This window comes from Pinus tabuliformis, chromosome X, assembly GCF_031772625.1.
Source record: "Pinus tabuliformis cultivar Carrire ecotype Pingquan chromosome X, CPIR1, whole genome shotgun sequence".
NCBI lineage: Eukaryota > Viridiplantae > Streptophyta > Pinopsida > Pinales > Pinaceae > Pinus > Pinus tabuliformis.
In genome coordinates, this window is record NC_142308.1 from 1,366,338,825 (window position 1) to 1,366,354,394 (window position 15,570).

Consider the following 15,570-nt stretch of genomic DNA (forward strand, 5'->3'; position numbering starts at 1 on the left):
ATCCATGGGCATTCTAAAAAAACCATGTAAATATGTTTTTTTGATTATTATAAAACCTTATCTTACTCACACATACACATTAATTAGAATGGGATAATGAATTATTTTCTTTCTTGCAAATATTTTATGAGATTAAATAAGGTTTTAGATTTGGAAGAGGATTTAAACTATTAAATCCAATAAAGTTCATTTTCTTTAATATGAGGGAATAGATTAATGATAAAAGATTTTTAATTATTTTGTCAATAATTACAAATACAAAAAACTATATTTCCTACTTGCCTCCCTTAACCCATACAAAAAAACGCATAGTCATGTGAGCCTCATAGATGTACTTGGTGTGGAAAAAAATGGGTTAAAGGACGCAAGTAGGAAATATAATTTTATGAAGGAGGTTATTATATTGAAGTGTTTGTTTATTTTATGTTGAAATGTTAAATTAATAGGTTGAATTTTCATGTAGGTGGCGACAATGCAATATCACCTATGGTGAAGTGAGAAATTGGACCTCATGCATTGTTGAAGGTGCTTGGATTGGGTTTCTATAAATATATTAGTTAGATGTATTCATCAAGATACATGTAGTTCATGATAATGCAAAACTAGCGATATAACATCATTAAATTATAAAAATATATATTAACAAAACTCTTTATGGATAAGGGGTGAAAATGAAGAGATGGAAACACATTTTGCTATGTGGCAAGAATTTATGCTATATGGTGAACCCTGGTATTACACCGAGAATGTTGTAACTCCCAAGGGCTCCTCAACTCAAATTATTAACCGAGGGTTCATACAAACTTCAAGGTGACAATGCTATATGTACAACAGATAGGATTACACTCATGCCACCATGAATTATGACATTAGATCAAAAGTTCTAAGAGACCCTTCCTCCTACTGAATTAGAATGAAATCTTGCTTATAAAGGTACAAATGGAAATTGCTTCTAGTTATGAAAGTAGAAATATGATTGTGTCATCTTGTAAATGCTAATTAATAAATTCACGAAAGGACAAAGGTTAATCTAATTGCATAAATAAAGCTATTTTATCTTGAAAAATTCATCAAACTACCACATGTACTTATAGAAAGGAAGATAGTTTATCTTGCATAATTCATCAAACTACTAATCAGAATTGCATGTACCACCTACCTAGTTCACACTTGCTTAAAAATCAGTAACCTACTTCCATGATAAAGAAGCTAACTCTACCATGTTTTTCAGTAAAGAAAAGGAAGCATTGGAGTGGCCTAGGAGCTTTCCCTGATCATAAAATTACAGCTCAGGGTCATTATGCGTCTAGACAAAGTCAAAGTTGCAGTGAGGATCACAACTGATGAAGGAAAGAAATGCTACAGGTTTGCTACATGTGACTTCTATAAGAGTCTTGTAATGCTAAAGGAAGGCACGTAATTCTAAACGAAGGAATGTAATGCTATAGGAAGGCATCTGAGTGGTTATTGAAGATGAAAATGTTTTCTTGAGGGTTCGGAGAGGTGGATGGAAGTCGACGAAAATCGAGGGAGGTTGGTTTGAGCTCCTAGCCAAGTGTACAACCTCTCCTAGGCATGTCTTGCACTACGATGAGTGCTCTTGGTGTACTAGGTAGAATGGCTAATAACATAGGGTTTTGGGATAGAATTTGGAAGTGGAAGGAGAAGATTAAGGAGGTCAAGAAGGAAGTGGTAAAGGTGCCCTTCCCTACAGGTCAACCAACCCTACAATCAATCACATGCATGTATCCATTTGTCATTAAAAAAATGAAATAACTTATGATGAAAAAGATGAGTTGAATTTAAATAATATCTAATTCATGCAATGCCACTGATCTAATCACTAAAATGACTTCTAAGCTACCAAAATAAATGTAAAACAGGTCGAATAACACTAATATATTTCCAACAAATCATAACCACAAAATTTTTGTATTTTGGCTGTGAATCCTTCCACTTATTCTCCCACAATAGAGGTGATCTAAAGGTTGCAACCACGGGATTTTATATATTAATCTCTACTAGAATGCAAGAAACTATGAATTGCTTGGAATCAAGAAGAAACATCAGTACAAGAAGAGGGACCAAATCCTCTAGGTTGGGTCCAAACCCAAGAATCTCAGCCCTTTGAAAATAACTTAGATGCAACATAAAATACAACATCTCATTATCAAAAATTTCACATCTAATACATTACATAAAAGTTTAAAATAACAATGTCAAGCTTGAATCTCAATAGCTACACCTAGTTGAACAAAAATTTGAAATCCTAATGAGCTCTTCTTCTAGTTTATCTATTCAAAAGGGAAGTTGAAGTAGCTCTCTTGATAGTACTAGTGGTGGCCTCCTTCATACCCAAAATAGTGGATCTTATCCCTCTTGATCTTCACTTGGAATAGGAGTCACTTGGTGGCCAATGAACTTGAACTGGTGAGAGAGGATCTTTTGATCCCAAGTCGTGTTTAGGGATTTAAGGAGGTGGAAAAACCCTTATATTCTCTCCTAGTTGTCTCCATCAAGCCCCTGCATAGTAATAGCCTAAAAAATGATTCATTTTCCTGGAATTAAACCACATTAGGCCACATACTATGAAAAACACCTTTTACTCCTCTTACTAAGCATAATATAATGAAAAATGTGAATTAATGTAAGAGAAGGATAGTTTTGAGGCTGTATGATGGCGTATTGATATTCAAAATGTACCTATTGATGGGCCTCATAATCACCCCCTGCATAAGGTGTTGCTCATCCTCTGAGGAACTCAGTCATCCATCATTAGGTCTTTCATGGCTATGCTGACCTCCGTGACATCCCAAGGATCCTCAGATGGTGTGCCCTCTTAGGGGTAAAATCCTACATTATTCTCTATCTCTCTTCACTCCTTCTACTCTCCTAGTTCATTTATTCCTTCTTGTAAGCCTATCAGTAAGGGTGGACCAAGCTTGAGTCTTATCCACCTGGTTTTCATTCTCTAAATGATCCTCTTGCACAATGGTCTCCACTCCAAGGAATTCCTTAGCCTCTAAGGAGATTGATATTCTCTTATCTATAGACCGTGGAGTAAGGCATGCCATCTCCTATGGCAAACTTCCATACTTTTTGTTCCCAACATCTTTAATGTGCCTTCAAAGTGTAATCTATCTGTATGAATTTATAGGGTAAGTTCCTCAGAAAGAACACCAAAAGGACACCGCTCACAACCAGATCACAGATCAATACACCAGTATTTTTGACGTGGTTAAAACCCTCAAAGAGGGAAACAGTCCACGGCCTGCGCCAACGTGGCTACTACAGGCAATTTATTAATCAAAGAATGAAAATTTACATAAGCTTCTCTCATGCACGGATTACCCGAACAATGACCCTCCATGCGCTTTAAATAGAACTCATGGACCAATCGGGTGTCAAGCCACGGATCAAGTGTCGGTAATACCGAGGAGAGAGTGAACCGTCGGATCACTACATATCGTGACCGTTGGATTGTAAGTTACAAAATGTACAACGGTAAAGAAACACACTTTACCTAACTCTATACCTAACTCTATACTAGACCAAGTTGAACTTAACTATTTCCTATGTGTCGGAATATCCTAACATCCCCCCTTAAGAACAACTTGGGATAGGATTGAAGGATTTACAAATATGACACAATAGGAGAAGGAAGGAGGCACTAGAGCCTATCCCCCCTTAGTGACAACTTCCTGAACTCCAAGCATATATCGAAGTTTAGTGAACTTTGCCTCTGTGAGAGCCTTTGTGAAGATGTCTGCAACCTGATCATCTGTTGAACAATATTGTACTTCAAGAACATGGTCATGAATGAGCTTTCTGATGAAGTGCATGTGTAGTTCAATGTGTTTGCTGCGCTGATGCTGGACTGGATCTTTGCATAGCTGAATGGCACTTTGATTATCACACCAAAGTGTGGTTGGATGCTGCTACTCAAAGCCAAACTCTGATAGGATCTGACGAAGCCACAAGGCTTCCTTACTAGCTTCCACGGCACCACGATACTCTTCTTCTGCTGACGAAAGAGAAATGGTAGCCTGTTTCTTACAAGCCCATGTAATAGGTCCTGAACCAAGAGTAAAGACATAACCGGCAGTAGACTTCCGATCATCAAGGTCACCAGCCCAATCAGAATCAGTGAAACCAACTAATAGAGGAGCTACTTTGGCACTGTAATGAATCCCAAACTGTACTGTACCTCGAACATAACGAAGTATTCTTTTGGCTGCTTTCCAATGACTTTCACGGGGGTTTTGCATAAAACGAGCAACAAGGCCAACAGCAAAGGAAAGGTCAGGACGAGTATGGGTTAAATACAAGAGTTTTCCTACAAGTTGACGGTATAAGGTAGCATCAACTTCAGGAGAAGTACAAGAGACTGAAAGTTTGACTCCAGACTGAAAGGGAGAAGGGGCTGGCTTACAGTCTTCCATGTGAAAATGACGAAGAATATCACAAGCATACTTGGACTGGGAAAGGGAAATACCCTCCTTGGATTGCAAGACTTGAAGACCGAGAAAATAGTGTAAGTGTCCTAAGTCTGTCATTTCAAATTTCTTTTTAAGGCTGGACTTCACATGGTTTATAAGGTTGGGATCACTACCAGTAAGAATAAGATCATCAACATAAAGAACAAGGATGATAAGAGAGTTGCCCACTTTCTTGGTGTAGACAGTATTGTCAGAATAACACCTAGAAAAGCCAGATTCTAAAAGAAAGCTATCCATTTTGGCATACCAAGCCCGAGGAGCTTGCTTGAGACCATAAAGAGATTTCTTAAGTCGACATACAAGGTTGGAGTATGTTTGGATGAAGCCAATGGGTTGTTCCATATAGATTTCTTCATGCAAGTCCCCATGCAAGAAGGCAGATTTAACATCCATCTGATGGACTTCCCATTTTAAAGAGGCAGCAAGGGAAAGAACAAGGCGGATAGAGTTCATTTTGGCAACAGGGGAGAAGGTTTCAGTGTAGTCAATGCCTTCAACCTGTGAAAAGCCCTTAGCAACAAGACGAGCTTTATGTTTATCAATTTTCCCATCTGGTCCATACTTGGTTCTGTAAACCCATTTACATCTAACAAGTTTGTGTCCCTTTGGTAGAGGAACAAGATCCCATGTATCATTTGCCAATAATGAATGATATTCTTCATTCATAGCTGCTTCCCAATGTGGATGGCCTGAAGCTTCTGCAAAAGTGTCAGGATCATGATTTACTGGAGCTTGAGCCAGTAAAGAAGAGGCTCTTTCAAACTGAGAACGTGTACGTCGCTGATCTGTAGGATCACCGGCAAGATCACCTGCTGCATCCCGAGTAGCACGGACCCATATTGGAAGTTGAGGATCCTGAGAAGGTGGGGGAGGATTATCATCCTCACTTTCATCATCTGAAGAAGAAATGTTTTCAAAAGTAGAAGAGATAGGAAGAGGTGGCACATCTGCCGGACTAGGCTCGCAGGCCGATTTATTTTCATCAAATTTTACATCTCTTCTAATGATAACATTTTTGGACTTAAATGGAATAAGTCTATAACCTTTTACATCTTCAGAATATCCAACAAAAGTACATTTCTCACTCTTAGGTTCTAAAGCTTTATGCTTTTCATCTGGAATATGGGCCCATGCTTCACTTCCAAAAACACGAAAGTGACTTACATCTGGTTTAATGGAACTCCAAGCTTCTTCTGGAGTGATATTCTTTAGAACCTTAGTAGGAGTGCGATTGATTATATAATTTGCACAATTAATTGCTTCGGCCCAAAAACTAAGACTGAGTCCTTTAGATTGCAGCATACAATCAGCCATTTCCTTTAAGGTGCGATTTTTCCTTTCAGCTACACCATTTTGTTCTGGAGTGTATGGAACAGTATGTTGCATTTGAATTCCATTTTCGGTGCAAAAGTTGATGAATGTGTTTTTAACATATTCTCCACCATTATCAGTTCTTAGCTTAAGAATTTGATGTCCAGATTGTTTTTCAACAAAGGCTTTGAAGGCCAAAAATGTGTTAAATACTTCGCTCTTGAGTTTTAAGAAGTATACCCAAGTGCGTCTGGAGAAATCATCAATGAAAGTTAAGAAATATTTGCAGCCAGAGAATGAAGCAACAGGAAGTGGACCACATAAATCACTGTGCACAAGCTGTAAAGGGGCTGAGGCGTGCCAAGAGGCACGTTTTTCAAAAATGTCCCGATGATGTTTTCCGAGTACACATCCGGAACAAACACCATCTCTGCAAGATACCATAGGAAGACCTGTCACCATATTTTCTTTACATAGATGCTGAAGGGAGCGATAGTTTAAGTGACCAAATCGCTCATGCCAAAGTTTGCTCACTTCATCATTATGAGCAACAAATACTGACGGAAGATTCAATGACCCAAAGTTGTGAAACTTATACAACCTTGAGGAATCATCAGCAATACCAGTAGCTAGAATCTGTTTAGGATCTCTCAGATCCTTGATTACAACATCATGAGGTGAAAATTCAACAATTTTACCTTCACCTGAATGAGTTATCTGATATACAGATAGAAGGTTGCAGGATAAGGTTGGAACACATAATACATCATTAAACTGACCATTGTCTAGATGAACAGTTCCAGTCCCTACAACATTAAGAGATCTATCATCACCAACATATATATTTTTGGTGTTACAATCATTTAAAGAAGAAAACATGGCTTGGTTTTTGGCCATGTGATAAGAGGCTCCAGAATCAATGAGCCACTCATGAGAATGAGAAGAAGAAGATACATTTAATGCATAACCAGACTGAGATGATTGACAGTGACATGCAGAAAGTGCCATTCCTGAAGATGAAGTTGAAGTTGAAGAATGCTCCACATGGATGTTATGTTTCTTCATTGCGGCTTCCAAGGCTTCCATCTTCTTAAAGCATTTAGATTCTAAGTGGCCATCTCGATTACAAAAGTTACAATGTCTATCAGTCTTCTTCCATTTGTTTTTATTGGTCTTATCATTTTGCTGAAATGATCTTTCATTTTGAGGCTGAGTTTACTTAGGACCCTTGTTTGGTTTAGGACCATTCTTTTTAGGATATGACTTCTAAGGATTCTTTGACTTTGGTTGCTGCTGGGCGGCTAACGCTTTCTTGGAAGAGTTTCCAAGATTAATAAGACCAAGGTGTAAGAGTTTTTCTTGTTCTCTTATTAAAGAATCACAAAAAGAGTCAAAGGAAGGGGCCTTGTAGTCTTTTCCTTGACAAATGAAAGCTTCCCTTGTAGAATGGAAGGTGGAAACAAATACAGAGGAGGCTGGTCCCAACTTAGTAAGGATGGAATAAGTAAGGTTACTATCTTCTTTCTTAACCTTAACACCTTCCAAGAGATATCTAAGGGTCTTGAATTTGGACAAGAAATCTTCAATGCAAGAATAATTATTAGGATCCAATGTAAGCAACTCATTTTCAAGTTGATGGGCTCTAATTTCATTTTTAATCCCAAAAACTTTAGTGAGTTGTTCCAATGCTTCATGAGGAGTCTCAAGTTCTGCAATATGGAATCTAAGATCAGGAGAAATAGACATCCCTATCAAACCACGTGCTTGATCTGGTCTATTTTCCCATTTTGCAGCCTTGTCTTCATCTTTTGGTTTCTTCTCTTGGTCTGTGGCTATTCTGTAGAGACCTTTACTTCTAAGTAAATCTTCGATGTAGGCTATCCATTGGAAGTAGTTAGTGCTGTCAAGAATGACTTGGCATGGACTTTCCATTTTTTAAAAAACTGAAGCTGAAAATGCTTAAAGTAAGTGTTCCAATGGATAGATCTCGAAAAATTAGGCTGTTTTAAAAAAAACGGCTCTGAAAAAGGCTTCCGGATGAAGAAGTTATGGCTTTTTTTTAAAAAATTGTTGAAGTTGCCGGCAAAGTGCGCGAATGTGCGGAAATGAAAAAATCCGCCCCCACAAAATGGAGACTTGAACCCAAGACCTCTACTCTCTTAAAATAGCTTTGAACCAATTGATCTATACAAAAAATTAGAGAGAGAGAGAGAGAGAGAGAGAGGGGGGGGGGGGGGGGGCCTTGGTTTGCATGCTTGCCTTGAGAAAGCTCTTTTTCCCTACAAAACACAAAACACAAAACCCAACACGGACATGCAAAGAAAACGAACCTTATGGCTCGAAGTTAGCTTTAGCCAAAAAACTAGATATTTTTAAAAAAATGAACCTTGCGGCTCAAAGTTAGCTTTAGCCGAAAAACTAAATATTTTTCTCAATGTTTCTGATTTTCCGAGATCACACTAAGGTGCAGGGAAAAGAGCATACGCATGAGAAAAATCCTTCCTTTCTGTTTCTGATTTGCCCAGATCGCACAGAGTCGCAGGGCAAAGAGCATACGCAGAAATGAAAGGTATAGATCCGGTTAAAAAAAAGCTAAATAAACCGAAACCGAAATAAGCAGAGAGAAAATAACAGTAAACTGCAAATAAACATTGTATACCTCCAGATCTTAAAAAAGACGCAGATAGGGCTACCGGAAACCTTTTCGCGTGAAACTAAAGGGGTTCCTCACTGGAACAGATGCTCCGAACACAAAAAAGCAGTCCTCTCGGCCCGAAAGCAGTCAGAAACAGCAGATCTAGGAAACAGCAGTCGGATGCAGTTCTACCGGCTTCAGATTTGGATCACCAACGGATGCAGCCCTCAAATAGCTCTGATACCATGTAGGAATTTACAGGGTAAGTTCCTCAGAAAGAACACCAAAAGGACACCGCTCACAACCAGATCACAGATCAATACACCAGTATTTTTGACGTGGTTAAAACCCTCAAAGAGGGAAACAGTCCACGGCCTGCGCCAACGTGGCTACTACAGGCAATTTATTAATCAAAGAATGAAAATTTACATAAGCTTCTCTCATGCACGGATTACCCGAACAATGACCCTCCATGCGCTTTAAATAGAACTCATGGACCAATCGGGTGTCAAGCCATGGATCAAGTGTCGGTAATACCGAGGAGAGAGTGAACCGTCAGATCACTACATATCGTGACCATCAGATTGTAAGTTACAAAATGTACAACGGTAAAGAAACACACTTTACCTAACTCTATACCTAACTCTATACTAGACCAAGTTGAACTTAACTATTTCCTATGTGTCGGAATATCCTAACACTATCTTGCTCTTGGGTAGTAATGTGTTTGGGTGCTAAAGCAACATCATTGGAGATGAGGCTATGATTTATAATCACAACCTTTGGGCTCACTAGCTCTGCCCTGATATACAATGGATCCTTTTCCTCATTTTTCATTACTCTTTTCATCTCCTCACCTCTTGTCTCCTCATGAGTCATCCAAGATGTTAAAGCCATCGAATTTTTATCTCCCAATCTTGAATTAGGATACCAAAAATTCATATTTGTTAAATTGTGGTTTTGCATGTAAAATTCAACCAAATTTTCTGTGTATTCCATGTTAGTTTGGTTGCAAAATTCAACGAATTACCTATAGTCCTGAAAATAAAGAGATCCATATTATGGCAAAGTTTGGATTTGGAACTGAAACCATTATTCTTTGAGAAAGAGGGCATAAGAATTCAATGTTTGTATATATTATAGAGCTTCCATGAAGAGACTTTCCATGGTGGAAAGTTGTGCTTCTTTCTCATGCAACCTCTCTCTCAACCTCATATTTTCTGCCTGTAGTTGCTTCTTGATCATAGACTCTCTCATTCAAAAATCACTTAACTCTTTTCCCATTTCAATTACCTTTTATTCCAGGAGGCCTACTGTTGTGGGGAAAAGTATCCAACACGGAATGACCCTATCCCACTCTAAGGGTGATAGTTCCTTAGCAACAGCTGAAGCAAAGCTATCTAAAGTTACTTCTTTATGACATGCAAGAGATGAAAGGAAGAGATCCACTTACCGATGTCTTGCGCAAATGGTCGATCCAATCTCCTCTATTTGCCGCTCACTCCCAGCTCCAAGTCTTCTCACGGGCCCAGCTGCACGAGATCCTGCGAACAAGACAAGAAAAGGAAACTACAAGAAGCATGCATTCATAATTGATTCGAGGATTAGCATAAATCAAATACGCAAGGAAGACAATACACCATTGAAACACATGCGAATAGAAGAACCTCAAATGCTTTATTAATATAAGGAAGTAAGGTTCAGGCGGTGATACAACCGTGAGAGGTCCAATCCAGCATCACCTTCCCGACGGAAAGAAATCTCCTCTTCACCTCCCTCAAGCAATCACCCAATACTCACAAATGTAAACCAACAGCAATTCTTTGCACTAAATTCCGGCCTCTAGATCCCATGGGATGAGATCCTTATATAGAGTTTTGGAGTGAAGATAAGTCAGCTTGATGTGTGACTTGTTGTCCTCTTCAACTCCAGTTGTTCTTCATTCCTTGAGTCCACTCGGAGTTTCTACCTTCCACTTGGAGTTTTAGAACCTCTTTACTCATCATTAGGCGAATCTTCTGATCCAAGTGTCATTTTGGAAGCTTCCTGGGCACTGGCACATTGAGAAAAGATTCCTCCACATGTCAAAGTACGCCCAGTGCAGGTAGGCTTTGTTGCACTTGCTATGCAGCGCAGGTACACCATAGAGCTTTTGACATTCAGCGCAGATGCTTAGTGGAGCAGCTGCTTTGATCCAAAATTGACTTGTTTTTGAGTGTTTTTCAGTGGAGAACTGATCTGAAGTGTTGTGGTTCGCTGACCTTGTTCCTCTAGGGGTAGGAACAACATGTTTAGGGACTTTGGATCCCTCAGATTATTGACATTTCATGCTCCATGCTGTAAGGCACAAAAATGTCTATAACAGTTGCCCCCTAAAGTATGAGGTCATTTATCGGGTGAAATGCTTTATTAGGAGGATCCGAAGTTCATTCAATCGTCGGGAGGTGACCTGTAACAAAATACAATACAATACATTATCTTTTCATACTTTCTTTTCATGATCTAGCTGATGCGGGCATTTCCCATGCTCAGCTTTATAAATACATTTGTTGTACATAAACAGACGATCGTCTGATAATAGAGTGATAATTCTCTGCTTTTAATTATCATCCTTTTAGTAGGATGATCATCTGCTGCACATGTCTATGTTTTTATCTCCTGAATATATATCGCAGCCCGGATGGATGAAACTAGATCCGGGGTCTTCAAACTTGTCCGATCTTCACTCTAGTACAAGTCGATCCATGTGAGAATTTCTTGAAGTCGAACATGGAAAGACATCGCTTGATTACCAGTCAATAATGTAAACTGTTAACAAGCGCGAGAGGAAACACCGATAATGATGATGACCCTCAAGGTATTGCAGCACAATTCACGTGGCGTGAATATAGGATCTGACGTCGAACACCACGCAAAGTCTCCCGGTCGAAGGTCATTAATGTATACCTATCGCCGGAAGTGAGAAACTTGCCATTGAGGCATGCAAGCTTCAAAGTACTGAGGGGGTGTTCCTAGATCAACTTCTTGGATAGTGAGCTGATGTCGACAAGTAGTGATCCGTCAAAGGAGGGCCTTAATGAATCCCACATCAGTGACACGGAACGGAGCTAGTGATGATGGTGAAAACGATCTGTGAAATATGATTCAGGGTGGCGGTCATGGAAGGACGAAAGATGATGTATAGTAGTGGATGGGACCCGGTTGACACTTTCTGAATGACATCTCTTGAACATATAACGACACTGATGTGATGGATCGGTAGCATTACCCCATGTATGGATGGTATGGCGAGACCATGGTGAAGGGACCGGTGAATGATAATAACCCAACCCGATATTTACGGAGGCAAAAGTGTCATGTTCAAGAGCGACTTGCTACCATTAAGCTTTGAGGTTCTTCCCAATTTTTCCCCAGTCATTTCTGACCAGTACCCTTTATTTTTGTCAAGCTTGAGGAGGATAACATATGCTTGTTCTATAACCTGCCCTTCGGGCAAGCCCATCGCTATGTTTTAACGAGCTTAACGATAGGGAAACTTGTTCTCATCTAAAGACAAGTTTGTCGCTATCTAATATTTTTAACGAGCCCAGCGACAAAGACAACTCGGTCCTTTTCATCTTTAGGGAGTCTGAAAAGGGTACATAAAGTGGACTCCAGGGGTCCTTTTTCGTCATTTAATCCCTTAAGTCCGAAAAAGTATAAAACAATACAGAAGGGATGAATGTTCGATATCTTTATCGAGCCGAACTAGACAAGCGCTCGATCTTTTTGTGTAATAATCCCTCAGGTCCAAAGAGATTAAAATCTAGAGGAGGGATAGCTCTTCCGGTCCTTTTAACGAGCTGGAAGGCCAAAACTCAGCAAAGTTTTCATATTTTACGAGTCAGTGAAAAGAGCTCAAAGAAGACTCGTATTTTGAGGAACGAGTGATAAACAGGGATAACAGCAGATTCCAGGTACAGGTTGGAATTTTCCAATCACGGCAGTGTCACAAGGATGGCTAGGTGAAATCACTCTTCGCAGTTGTTCCTCAAAATAGGTAAACAATCAAGTGGATGTGAATGATCGGCCAAATGAAAAGTGGAGGTGACGGCGCACAAACATGACCAAGGCTTTTATGGCTGATGAATCTATGGTCTCAAATGGTTATTTACCGGTTCATTTTTTCTGGATGAGCTTGAACTCTGGGGGGGAAGCCTGCTCACATGCTTATGTTTATTTTTTAACGAGCATGAAGTCCGCGTTAAAACTGCTCGGATCTTGCATTTATTTTTTAACGAGCATGAACTTTGCCAAAACTGCTCATTCTTTTGCATGCCCCCAGCATCATAATAACGCATGTCAAAGGAGGGTGCCCCCCAAGCTTCATTGCATTCAACTTGGTGATTGGAATGAAGGTTTACCTTTGAATTTTGAAAAGGGGATTTGTTTCATTTTTTAATGAGGTTGACACAATAAAAGAACTATCCTCATGATTCCTTGTTTCATTTTTTTAACGAGGTTGACACGAGATAAGAACTGTCCTCGGAGCCCACTGTATTTACAGTATTTCCATTAGGGCGATGATCCATGCTGACAAAATGTTTAGGAATCTTCTGAATCCGTTAGATATAGAAGATTTCATATTGTAGGTTTCCACTGTGGCTACTTCCGCCAGATTACTCGCCGGCGGTAGGGCAAAAGTACCCATCAAGGCAGGGTCTTTTAGGAGACCTACTCCAATATTTTGAAGCGAACGATCGCTTTCATGGATCATTGGAATGCTTCCCGTAACTTGTGAACTGTCGGGCAAGAAAGTTTGTTGGTCGATGACTGTAATTCCTCCTTCAAAGGGAAATGCAATCTTCCTGAAGTAGGTCGACACAACTGCGGCCATGGCATATATCCAGGGTCTTCCCAGTAGGATGTTGTAATCGAGGTTTCGATCAATTACTTCAACATCAACTTCTACTGTTTTGCCCCCCAGTTCAACTTGCAAGTTACTTAAAATCCCGTATGGAGTGTACGATCGTCCATCAAATGCTTTTAACATCGTCGATGATTTCGACAAGGGTGGTGAGCCTAAATTTTTCCAGCAACTCATCGACATAAGACATATAGATTCCCCCTCATCAATAATTGTTCGATGAACAGTTTTGTTGAGGGCTTTCACTTGAATAAGGAAAGCTAGTTGAGCTGGTAACTGAGGGTCATATCCTTTATGATCAAAGGCCACAAGATTGGAATCCATTGGGCCAATCCCACCTATCGCTGATAATAGAGCTTGCTCTTGGGAGGGGAAATTTTCTGGTACCTCAAGTGTCGACATAGCGGACGACGATTGGGCCAGGTCCTCTATTATATTGTAATTCTGTGCTATTTTTGCACGAGGATTAAATATCGATTTGTGTACCACTCCCTTTTGCAACTTTATCGTTTGTTCAGGAATGATGGGTGGCACAACTTTGGTCAAAGTTGTTGTTGAACTACTAGGTTGTTTATTTGCCTTGTTGTTCAACTACTTTGGATTCCTATAATCTTTATTCCTTGTCAAAGCATTATTCTGCTATTTTGAGGTGGACAACATAAGCACTTGGGATCGGGAAGCATTTTGATTAGCAACTAGATTTTGTCTTGGATTAGGAAACGGATCAGTCAATACTGCTGGGGTTTTTGAACTCTTGAAGAGTTTCTTAACTTCAGCTATATGTGGACAATCTTTCGTCCAATGATCCTCATCGCATATATGACACCCTGTCGGGGGTTTCCCTTTCCTTTTCTTTTTCTTCTTGCCCTCTGGTTGCTTCAGTTGTTTGCCCTTGTCGGTCGACATGGCATTTACTTCTGAGGTAAGAAGTTCCTCATTTGCATTTTGACTAGAAATTTTGCGTTTGCCAGTCACGCCATTACTGGCGTGAGAGTCAGTATTCGATTTAGGAGGGGGAGGAATTGAAAATTCAGGTCTGGGGGCGTCAGGTATTTTGTCGTAGAGCGTGCCAGACTGAGTATATACTAAGTCCAGATATTGAGCACGAGCAATGACCTGCTCCTCTGTTACGACTCCCCCCTTGGCCACATCTTCCGTTATAGCCGGAAGTAACGACTTTATAAACCATTCAGCTAACAGCTGATCGGGAACGTAAGTTTTCACCATCCTATGACGACGTCGCCACTCATGTATATGATCAGATATGTGAGTGGCCGTTTTCTGTTTGAAGTTGGTAAGGAGTTCTGTTCCCGTTTCATACCTTATTGGTAATTGAAAATGGGTTAAGAAAGTCGTGGCTAAGGAGCTGAAATTGTCGAAAGAGGCTCTTGGCAATTCAATGTACCATTTAGCCGCTGGACCTGTCAATGTCCTCTGGAAGAGGCGAAGTCTTATCGAATCATCGTTTAGAGTGTTCGATGAACACCACAAATGAAAATTCATGACGTGATTCGACGGGTCTTCACCTGGATTTCCATTGAATTTAGGAATGTCTGATGGAAGTTTATGTGGAATCGCTGGCCACCAAGGGGCATAAGCAATTGGATCATTCGTCAGCCAGTTTAGATCTGGCAATTCTAGAGTTGCTACAAAGGGCAACTGTTGGTTCAGGTTAGGCGAAGCATATCCAGGATAAGATGGTATCGCCTGAGCAATGGGTCTTTGCAGACCAGCATAATGCTGACAACTTTGACAAAGTTGATGGGCATAACCATTATAGCATGGTTGCCCATTACTTACAAAAACTTGTTGCTCAGGTCCTTGATATGATTGCTAGAATGGCGGCTGTTGAGATTGAACCAGCTCTGGTTGTTGGACCATTTGCTGTTGACCAATACTGGATGATTGACCAAGATGAGGAGTCACAGTACTTGTTTGAGCCTGAGTCGCTCCAGATAAGGAGGCACTACCCTGAGATTGTGATTGAGTCGCTGAGACAAGAGGTTGTTGTATTACAACAGGTAGCGCTTGTACTTGCGACGCATTCGCCATAGCAGGCGTGGTGGGAATATTCGACACAGGGTGTACTGGTTGCATTGAATGTGCAACTCCTGATCGTTGAGGCAGTATTGGTAACCAACCGCTGGATGTAATTCTAGTTTGACCTGATCCTTGTTGTAAACTCTCATATGGTTGTTCTCTAGGAGGGAACAATGAAA